Below are 11,508 nucleotides of genomic sequence, written 5' to 3'. Positions count from 1 at the left end.
ATAGTACTAGCAATCCATTGTTCAATAAATATGCCTAAATTAATAGTGAATCATAGCTGCTCATAGATCAATGATGACCAATGCTGGTATATGATATGTAGATTATGACTACAGGTTTGGATGTCTGAGGTGCACATAAAATCTTCTACCATAATATCATGATCTTGGCAGGAGATATGATAGTCTACTTTTATAATTTCATAAGTGAAAATAGATTGTTAAGGCATTTCCCAATTAAGGAGTGACTCAAAAGTAGGAGTACTAATATATACCAAAGAGTAGTTCATTCAGAGCAGATGACTGAGGGTACAACATGAATTAAAACTACAGGAAATACCCTTGGTACTGTCAGAATCAGCTCAATGTCTGATTTCTCAGGGAGAGCACATCATAATGTCATACATACTTCGATGTGTAGCAAAGAGGGAGCCTACATGGGCAGGTAAATGGACTCCCAGTCTTTTTATGATCTCCTTTGCTTTTCTCAGATGGATATCACTAAGCTGATTTTACATTCTCCCTTGGTCATGAGCTTTGTGATCTACCCTTTCGCTTCGTAACATTGCCACAGTGTGAGTATGGTCTGTGTTCTTGTGTTGATTTGAGTTTCTTTGAAAGTCTGTTCTCTGTATTGAGAAAGACTATCTATCATCTGTAAAGAACAGCCATTGACAACATATGTGTTGTCAATAACACAATATGTGTATTTTCAAATTGCCCAGTTTAGAATATGTAACAACAGACCCTATAAAGCACTGGCTTATATGTAATGATCTTGTCCTTAGATATTTGTAATTCATAATTATCTTTATTGTAGACCTGATCAATTTCTCAATAAACACACATAAATTAATGTTAAAAGGGAGGGCTGATGTTGGATCAATGATGACCAATTGTGGCATATGATCGTGGATCATGACGACACGTCTGGGAGTCTGAGGTCAACATCCAAAGTTATCTAGCTTATGACCATGATACTATCAGTCGATATGAGTAATATTCTACTTCTGAAAATCGATAAAGATAGAAGCATAAATAAGCTAATAATATATTCACCAATTAAGACAGACATAACTCAACATACTAAAAGTATCAATAATAGAGTATATTAATCTGACAGTATGAGTGAGAATGCCATATGAACTATAATGAAGGCCTATGTTCTTGGTAGGGTCAGAATGATGGCCATTTGCTTTCTCAAGAATACTTAAGATTGTGATACATGCTTAGATGAAGGATGAGCAAAGTTAGGAATATGAGAGGAGCAACACAAGCATACAGAATGCATGGATGAATAAGCAGAGTTTAATCTTGTTCTAATTCCTTTTGCTTTGTACTCTCAGAACAGATACCCAAAAAGTGAATCCCACATTCTCCATTGGTCCTGAGATTCATGATGAGCACTTTGTATTTGTAATATAGACTCTGTGTGAGTATTATCGGTATTCTTATATTGATTGGGTTGCTTTAGAAAGCTGTTCCTGGTATTGATAAGAACTACTTATCACCTGGGAAGAGCAGCTGTTGGCAAAGATTTACTATGGGATATGCATGAACCACAAAGTTTTGCCAACTCATGAATGTCTGACAAAAGAACTCTGATTTTTGTCCTTAGATCTTTGTTATTTGTCGTTATCTCAACCAGCACTAATAATCAATTTCTCAATAAAGTTGCCTAAATTAATTGACGAGGGCCAATGTTGGATCTGTGATGACCACTGGTGCCGTATGAGTCTTGGATCGTGACTACAGGTCTGGGAGTCTGAGGTCCACATTATAAAATTTCTGGCATATACCCATGATCTTTGCAACTGATTTACTTTTAAAAAAGAGTGCTAAAACTACATACCGAACACAGTAGTTCCTTTAGACATGAGTGTGGATGCCACATTTAATTAAATTATGTGCAGTGCTCTTAGTAGAGTCATGCCCATAATCCTTTGCTTTATCAAGAAAGTCTGTATAGTTGTGCAGCGCACATTTAGATGTTAAAAAGAAAGGGACATGGGTAAGTAAAAAGAATTTCAATCTTTTTATGATCTCTTTTGCTTTATACTCTCAGAAATGAATAGCCCCCAGCTGGTTTCCACATTCTTCCTTGGACAGGAGACTCCTGAGTTTCTCTCTGTCACATGATAGATGCTGTGTGAGTATGTTCTCTTCTAGGTTACTTTTAAATACTAGCCCCTTTTTATGAATCATTGCTTGTCATCTGAGAAGATCAAATATGACCAAATGGTTAACATGGCATGTAGGTGAAATGAGAAAATCACCTTAAGCCTGTTTATCAAAAGAAATATTCATTTTGTAAATGCCTGATGTATAGTTTAGGCTCTTGCCTTTTATTTTTGCAATTCATACTCATCTCAGCACTACTAGCTATCTATCACGCAATAAACAGGTAGACATTGATAAAGAAGAGCAGGACTGACAAAATTAAATTAAATCAGCAAGGGATTTTTAAAATTAAGACCCAATTCTACAGCAAGAGTACTGGTAACATGCACTGAACAAAATATTTCATCCAGATAGGATGAATTAGAATTAGGATACCACAGGTAACAATTTTGGCATGGCCAAAGCCATGTGCAATGTGCTGTTGCTGTTGTTGTTTTTTATATTGAAGAACACACCATAATGCCACACATATCTAAATGATTGATAAGAAGAGGGTTATATAAGCAAACCATGTGCATGGATAAGTTAGCACATTGTCAATGTTTTTATAGTCTTAAGTTTGTAGGTAATGATAACCACAGCTAACTTACACATTCTTCCTTGGTTGCAAGCCTTATGATTTTTGTCTTTGTAGGATAGACACTGTATGAGTATGTTGAATGTTCTTGTTTTGGTCTGAGTTATTTTTAAAACCTGTTGTTATCACTTGTTATCTTGGTAGAGCAGCCATCATTGATTCAACATCAGCCAGCCCTCTTCTTTACTAATTTACATTTATTGAACAATTGATCAACAGAACTATTGAAATAATATTGAGTCACAAGTAAATGTGACTTTTTAGTTTTATAATTGGATCAATGAGTAAGTCATTACAAGATTTATTCATGATTAAAGTTAGGTTGAGAAGTATTTCTCACGAGAATGATGCTATTTATGAATTTAAAAGCATTGTATTCTATTAATCCATAAAAAGATCAAAGTTTTACATCTTTGGGTAAAATGGTTAAATAATAACCAGAAATTCCTTTAGGATCAAGGCTTTGTTCAATATTATTTATTTTTCCAAAAGAAATATAATTATATTTTTTTTGTTCTAAAGTGACTAATAAAATGAGATAAAGAAAGCAAAAATAGCAAAGGGAGTGATTTAGAGGAATCCTTAAGACCAGAGGACTGTGATTTCAAGACCAGTTTTGGGCTTGCAACAGCAAGGCACAAGAATAATATTTAAGATAATAGAAGGTCATTAAGAGATAAATGGCTCCAAGATAGTTCCAACCATTGCTAAGAATGATAACACAGTTTAACATTTTGAATGATCACACAGGGAAACTATTCCTCTCCATAGGGCTGATGGATTTCGCAAGAGAAAGTGCCATCACAAACCACTTACCTTTTTCTGTTTCTATTTTTAGCCTTTGATACTTGATTTTTTAATTAGATTTTTTCCATACAATACATTATATTCTAATCATGGTTTCCCCTCCCTTATCTCCTCATAGATCACACCCACCCAACTCTACCTCTTCTCTCTCTCTCTCTTTGGAAGACAAACAAGTAAATAATAACAAAATAGTGGACAAACCAAAATAAAACAAAACCAACAAACATAAAAAAGACAGTGACAAACATACACTCAGAAAATCCATAAAAACACACAATTGGAAATGATAATATATCAATAAAAGACCAGGAAAGTTCAAAATAAAAATACTCAGGAAAGTAGCATGATATTAAAAATCTCCAAATATACCATCTAGTTCTTTTTGTGTCACCCTTTCTTGAATGACTAATGGCATGGAAGATAACATGCAAATGAATATAGATGTAAGAAGAATCTTTTAATGCTTGTTTTATTTTGTACTCTCAGAATAGATGTCTTCATCACTGGTCATCGGGTTCATGGAGCATAGGGACCAATGTGAGTTAAAGTTCTTGTCTTGGTTTTAATTTGTTCTTGATTTCTTAAAGGCATTACATAGAATACAGGGACTCATGGCCCAGTGAGAAATATGATGTGGCCATGAAACTCTTGATTGACTAATTAACATTTTGATATTAATATTGATGTAAGGGCCCAAAGCAGCCCACATATAGCTGGTTTTCATGATTCATAATTTTCACTAGTGAATGAATAACCAGCTAATAAACAACTATAAATTCATCAGAGGAACTAGAGGCTAAGGTTGGACCAGTGATGACATCTTGTTGGGTATGAGCCGTGGATCATGACAACAGGTCTGGAAGTCTGAGTTCCACACCTTAAAGCATCTAGTGTGTATGTCCTGATTCTAGAATTACTTGTTAGGTATGGTCATATATGTTATTATTCATCATTTGAATTTTTATTTTGTTTTGAAAATTGAGTCAATTAAAGAATCCTTATGCAAATATATATAAACAAAAATTAAGCAGCTCAACACTGTTCAGCATGATAATCATGCCAGTTGAGAAACAGTAATAGGTGGTAGTTATTTAGAAAGCAAGGCTTAATGGTATTACTAGCTAAGAACAATGCATTTTGTAAAAATAATCTTGAGTCATTGTTTTGTTCAGGGCTTGAGTATTCATTATTGTTTTATCAAGTAAATGAAACTATGACAATTTAGCTCCTCCCCAAGTAAGTTAAAAATGAAGGGATAAATGGATAATATATATTTTTGTGATTTTTTTCCTCTGTATACTGTCAGCATAGAAGCTTTCACAGTGATGTCCACAGTTACCCTACGTGTCAGGAATACAGAGACCAGTGTGAGTATGATAACATCCCTTGACTTTTCCCTGGGTGGGGTCGTCAAGCTATTGGCAAAAGCATCCAGATTGCACTAAAGCCAACTATGTCTGACTGAGAAATAATTGTGGCCATCAAACATTGTGCTCTTTAATTAATACTTGCAATATGGAGAACAATAAAGAAAAAAGAGGTTCCCCTCAAAGTAGTGATAGATGCTATAGATGGCTTAAGGATGTTGTTCTTAACTCTTTGTGATTCAGAGTCACAGAGTAACAAACAAATGTAGAAATTGAAGGAAAAGGGAAAGGACCTATCTTGGGTCAACGATGACCATTGGTACCCTGTGAGTCATACATCATGATTCCAGTTCTGGAAGTCTGTGGACAACATTGACTCTTAGAAGTGGTCCTCTCCACAAATGTGGAAATAGAGAACACATTACATCCTTGCTGGTAGTGTTAATTGATTTTGATTATATTGCATATAGATGAATAAAGAATCAATAGATTCATAAGATAAAAATACGAGTAAGGGGAATTATACTATCATTAAAATTGTAGAATGAGGATGAAGGGCATTACTACTATATATTGGAAATGTTAGACTTTTATTAGAAGTTCCAATATATTCCTTCTGCCAGATGACAAGGACTGCAGAAATAATTGCCAATGGTCTTATTTTGAGTTAGTAGAAAATTTAGTGCTATTCTGTTTCTGAAGAGAAAGTAAACATGACTGGGTCATTGGAAGGTAAATTGAATGGGCAGAACAGCATCTCAGTACTTCCTTGTCTGTCTTCTCAGAAAGCCCAACTCCAGAACAATGGATGGCTGCTGCCTGGCCCTGAGCTCTAAGGTTACCTATGCCATCAGGGTCACAGCTACAATCGTGAGTAATTACAGCTTCATCTTTTATCTTTTCAATGTTTTCCTACAGGATTTTTTATCTAGACATGTGATGTGCTTACAATGGTCAGGAAAAGGCAACCATCAATATGTGATCATATACAATATTGGACAAGTTTTGACCTGGACTAATAAAAAATGCCTGGATACCACCACCTGTAATTTATACATGGTAAATACCAGATGTATTGGACTCAAAAGTCAAAATCAAAGAAAACTTGAGTTACCACCTCTGTTGGCAATAGTCCTGTAGTAAGTTCATGAAAAGATGCAAGGGTAGTATCCATAGTCTTTTATGCTATTATTATAATTTTACATATTAATGTTAGAGAAAAGATCAAATGTAAATAAATCATCATTCAATTATGACAATGTCAGAAAGGAAGACAATCTATCACCATAAATTAAAAACAATGAAACCAATTAAGGATGACATGGAGACAAAGGCAGTTGCTAGTTCAGTGGTAGCACCCTTGCCTTGCATGTGTGAGCCCCTTGGTTTTATCCTCGGTGCCACAAAAACAAAGAAATAAGGAAAGACAATCTTCACAAATGTTACTTATTTGGCCACATGCAGGAATCATTATGAACAGGAATAGGCAAACGAGTAACAGGAAAGTGCACGCATGTGCAGTTGTGTTTGCAAGCTTCTGAATGATGGAGAGAAGTGATCGAGGCCAGTGAGTGCACGGCACCCTATTTTCAAGCCACTTATTGCTTTGCACCTCTACTCATCAGTGTAGTGAGGTTGGTGTCAGATGCCTTTGTGTTTGACACATTGAAGCTAACTAGAGTCGTAATGTCTCATTTGCCTGAACATGCTATTTTTTGAAAGTATTCCTTATGATGTTGGAACACTCAGTTCTAACTGAGATGTCTCCATCAAATCCCTCCCTTCAGGGATCAGGGAAGCCTATGGAAGAGGAGGTGGAAAGATTGTAAGAACCAGTGAGACTGGAAGACATACACCAAGGAAGCAGACCTTCTAGACACAGCAGGACTGATACCGAAATCAATGAACGCATAGAGACTGTGGCAGCATGCCCAGGGCCTGCACAAGTCTAAGCCAGATGGGGTCCCAGCGCTGTGAGGGGAACTGGACATAACCCTGTAGCCCCAACTGATAAACTCTCTCAAAGGAAACTCTGTTTTTCTGTGACGGACTCTCACTGGACATATAAAGAACCTGTAAGATCGCCATAGTCCTGACCTCTATGCTCAAATTGCCAACACAAAATGAACTCACATGGACTCGATGGCATTCTTGGAAGCTTTTGTGACACACATGCTTTGTTTGGTTATTGTTGTTTGCCCTACAGATATTTTGCTTATATATTGTGGTTTCTGATTGTATTTTTTGTGAGTTTTCTCTATGTGGGAATGCATGTGTCTTAGCATCTGTATTTGTTTCTGGTGATTTTTCATTCTGATGAGAGAATGAAGGAATGGGTTGGGTTAGGGTGGGTGTGTAAATAGGGAGGACCTGGGGGGGGGAGTTGGGAGGGTTAACTAATACCCATATATTGTATGAAAACGTATGTTACCAATAAAAATATTTCCCTTATCATTAAAACAGTGTGAAGTACGATTATTGAAAGTGAATGGAAGACTCAATTGAAATATGAGTGAATGGATCCTCCTTAATTAATTGTATGAACTACATCATGAGATAAAACATGTTGAAAATATGGAAGTCCATGTGGAATGGGGGTGGATTGCACCTAAACACTTTAGAGGGCACTATTTTGGGCTAAGAAAAGTTGAGAGTGTGCATTAGTGTCTCTAGTCACATGATTATAACACACAGTCAGTGGTATAGCACTGCCAAGTATCCACAGGCCCTACTTCCATCATCAGCACCAAAAATGAAACTGGTCATTGTTCAAATACCCCTTCTTCTTAATGAACCTACCAATATTAAAAAATAGTAACACATTTGTGTGTTCTCTCCAGAAAATATAAATATCGAAAAATAAACATTTAAATCACCAAATTAATTAAACTTGGCAGTGAAGACTTAAGAGAGACAAGGACATATGTATTTTTTAATGAAGTATTCTACATTGTGATCCTTGCAAAGAACATACTTGAAAAGGACTAAGTTTGAGATTTGCCTATAGCCATTGATGCATGAGTAGCTCTATAGGGATGGACCATAGAGACGGATGTGAGTTTTAATGTATATATAAAAGTATATAATTTATAAGTTTTACTGAATATATACTCTTCATTTGAAATGTATCAAATATAATTGAACGAAAGTAGCCATGGTCAATATAGAACTGATATGCAGTACTACATTGGTCAGTCACAAGTTAGTTATATTTTCATGGCAGCAAATGATTGCCCAGATAGATGAAGAACTAGCCGAGGTTCATTCACGTTTATATTGTATTAGTCTGTAGACCTTTGATCATCCACAGGCAGCTAGTGAGTTAACTGGTAAACAAGGTTTAGCCAGAACCCTGGATCAGTAGAACTCCTGGTGTGAGTCATAGGTGGGGAAGTGTATCTGGAACACGGAAGCCCCAGAGAAAAATAATTATAACTGCTGCTCACTCCAGGGTGAATGCTATAGATAGATACACAATTTCATAAGAGTCTTGTCTAAATTTGTTTTTCACAGGTTTTGATTATTTTGCAGTCAGGAAATCAATAAGAGAATGTACAATCAAAACACTTGGTTGGACATGTTGAAGAGGTATGTTATTTTATTGAGTAATTTAAAAGCATAAAGAATCAATGTACAATTATAAATAAGTAAAGATGAAGGGGGCATAATATCATATAATTATAACAAAATAAGAAAGAACACTATTAAAAGTATTAATGCTAATACACAGTGATAATTGGCCAAGAGACAAATGTTCAGAGATCTGTCCTGTGGCTAATAGAATCTAAGTCATGGCTGATATTCTCACATTGGTTAATGGAAGTTCAATGTTGCCTTGTTCTTCTTAATATACTATGAAATATACATTAAGCAAAATCAGATAAATCCGAATGATTGAACAGTAACTCAAAGATACCAGGGTCAATGGAAAAATGTTTCAATTTTATCAGAGTCTGCTTCACTCTAGTGAGGTTGAGTCTATACTGGGCTATATAAGTCCCGCCTTTAAGAAAATCCAAGTACACAATGTACACAGTAAGGCAAAAATGGAAAAAAAGGAGTGTGTCTGTGGCCCTTCTTAGTGTACACAGTACAGCAGCAAGAATAGTTAATGTGAACATGCACCCAAACTAGCCTCCCCCCAAAAAGCCTATGAAAAACATCAAGGGTTTTAAAAAAACCGAGTTTTTCTAATTAATAGATATTTGTAGTGTTGCTTTAGATATTTATTAACTAATTAATTAACACACTAGATGAGAGAAAATAAGTAGAAATGAATCCCACAGTGGGTACACTGTCTGGAGCTCTCAGGTCCAGTAAAGACTGGAACAAATGTGTCATTTGAGGTTGAAGGGCTCTTCCTTATGGATGCTAGGAACTTAAAGGGAGCTTTTCCTTAGATTGTTTTTATGTAGCAATATTCTTGTAGTGTCTACAGATAAATCTACACTATGAGATAAATTAAAATAAATTATTTCAAATTCCTATACACATATGCATTTTGATGAATGAGCATGGACTGTGTCTCAATCTCCTTTTTCTCTGTTTTGCTTTTGATATCCTAGGCTGAACTGTGAACCATCTTCTGTGTTCCTGAGGTTTCCAGTCCCCACCATTGCTCTCTTGGTAAGAGCATTCTGTCTGCTATAACAGAGTAATTGGTTTGTTTTGTTTTCTCTTAAGTGTATTCATTGTAGCATTTAAAATAAGTATGGAATATAATTTTTCAAAGACAGTAGTTCAAAGTATTGCTGAAATTTGTATGAAATACCTTGATTCTTCAATATTGGTGACCCTGAGGATAATTGATGCAGAGGGGCTTATTCAATGAGAGATTAATTTCAAAGACAAATGACAAGGGTGTAGAGGTAATGTCCTTGAGCTTCTGTGATTAATTCATTTATTATTAGTAAATCAATGAGTCAATCAATAAACAGCTTTAGATAAGAATGTAGATGGACCCACACCAAGCCCAGTGGTGGTGACTCAATGGTATAGGGCCCTGCCATTGTCTGTGCCTCTCAGAAACAGAGGCCCAAGACAGATATATGCTTACTCTATTTCTGTCTTGTTAATGACCCTGTGGAGGATGGTTAGGGATATACAATGATCTTGTTTGTTACATTTATTTGTCTTGGGATGGTTATGGCAGTTTCTCCCACAGCATATACCTGTGGAGGCCAGAGGACATCTTCTGGGAGCCAGTTCTCTCTTTCTCCCATGTGGGTCCCAGGCGTTGTTCATCTGACTTGGTGGCAGGTGTCTCTGTCCACTGTACCATCTCACTGGTCCAGGACCTTGTTTTATTTTTGTATTTACACACTTCATTTTATTGATGTAAGTTGCTTGTAGACCAGTAAACATTTATATAAGTAAATAAATCAAAGCCTTGCCTTACTATGTGCAAGGAGGCATGAAACATTAAAGTAAACTGTGTATATTGATGTGTGTTAAGAAAAAGCACGGATCAAAGGCCTGAGTTCTTTATTAAGGATCATATTGGCAGTGTACTCTAAAACAATGCTTAGTGTTGATAGCATGTGTCACATCCGAAAATGCAGTCACACACAAAGATGGTCATTTTGACATAAGTGTTTATGACACAAAAATTTTAATCAACATCCAAAGGAATTAATTAGTGAAGAGGATGAAAGGGGACCATTTGGGGTTAGTCTTTCTAACCTTCTTTGTTTTTTTTCTTTGAGGAGGATCTTGCCAGCTAACGGAGGACTCTGCCGTGCTGCCTGCTTCGTGGGTGGAGGTCACAGAGACCAATGTGAGTGAGAATTGATGTTCATGACCTTGTGAGTTTATCATGAAGCATTAATTACATTATTAAAAGTGTAAAGAAGTATTCACAAGGCCAACTGTGGAAAGCTATAAATATGGAACTAGCATGAAATATTACACTTATGCATTCATTGATGATAATTAGAGAACATGATATGAGTATGGCTGGCAATCCTAAAGGCATGAAGAATAATTACTGCTCTTAGGTTTCATGAATCACCGTTTTTAAAATTAGGGCTATTGAATTAAATTACTTGTTTAATAGACACATGTAAATTAGTGTGAATAAAGAGATCCCAACCAGGATTCCAATGGCGGTAATGGGGGGGGGGGTCAGTGAGTTGTGGTGATGTGTGTTAAATGTCTGAATTGCTGAGGTCTGGTTACACAATGGATAAAGTTTATTGTCTCTGTTAGTGATTTTAGGGATAGGTATTAAGAAAATTAAAGAGTCCCATTCTTTGACATGACCCCAAAATTACCACAGTATAATTATATGTCCATGTATTTTATTACTACATGAAACAGTGAATTTTACTAGGAAATATACACATTCCATGTGTCTTACATCTTTAAGGATGGTAGACACAAGAAATAATGAAATTTCAGTTGTGCCAATGTTCTTTAGACAAAATTAGCAAATGTTTTCCTATTTCATTGGCCTGACGGACCGGGCAAGTGGAGTCTCACTGTGAAGTTTGTTTCTTGTCCTTTGCACATGCCAGAACAAATAATGCTTAAATATTCTCTAGTATTCTGGAATTCTAGCGTTCCCCCTGTATGTAGGAA

General features: G+C 35.9%; 5 non-coding genes across 5 annotated transcripts; all 5 read left to right on the top strand.

Annotated features, from left to right (window-relative positions):
- The first annotated feature begins 63 nt into the window (after positions 1–63).
- On the top strand, positions 64–135 carry LOC113831338. The gene has a single exon (XR_003485487.1). It is a non-coding gene; the product is annotated as a small nucleolar RNA SNORD113/SNORD114 family (small nucleolar RNA).
- A 740-nt stretch (positions 136–875) lies between these two features.
- Positions 876–946, top strand: LOC113831319. The gene has a single exon (XR_003485470.1). It is a non-coding gene; the product is annotated as a small nucleolar RNA SNORD113/SNORD114 family (small nucleolar RNA).
- A 755-nt stretch (positions 947–1,701) lies between these two features.
- LOC113831337 lies at positions 1,702–1,773 on the top strand. The gene has a single exon (XR_003485438.1). It is a non-coding gene; the product is annotated as a small nucleolar RNA SNORD113/SNORD114 family (small nucleolar RNA).
- Positions 1,774–4,365: 2,592 nt separating this feature from the next.
- Positions 4,366–4,437, top strand: LOC113831322. The gene has a single exon (XR_003485481.1). It is a non-coding gene; the product is annotated as a small nucleolar RNA SNORD113/SNORD114 family (small nucleolar RNA).
- A 791-nt stretch (positions 4,438–5,228) lies between these two features.
- On the top strand, positions 5,229–5,300 carry LOC113831336. The gene has a single exon (XR_003485498.1). It is a non-coding gene; the product is annotated as a small nucleolar RNA SNORD113/SNORD114 family (small nucleolar RNA).
- The last annotated feature ends 6,208 nt before the right edge of the window (positions 5,301–11,508 follow it).

Source organism: Cricetulus griseus, chromosome 5 (genome assembly GCF_003668045.3).
Source record: "Cricetulus griseus strain 17A/GY chromosome 5, alternate assembly CriGri-PICRH-1.0, whole genome shotgun sequence".
Taxonomy (NCBI): domain Eukaryota; kingdom Metazoa; phylum Chordata; class Mammalia; order Rodentia; family Cricetidae; genus Cricetulus; species Cricetulus griseus.
The sequence above is the reverse complement of the archived record's forward strand: the minus strand, read 5'-3'. Positions and strand labels throughout refer to the sequence as shown.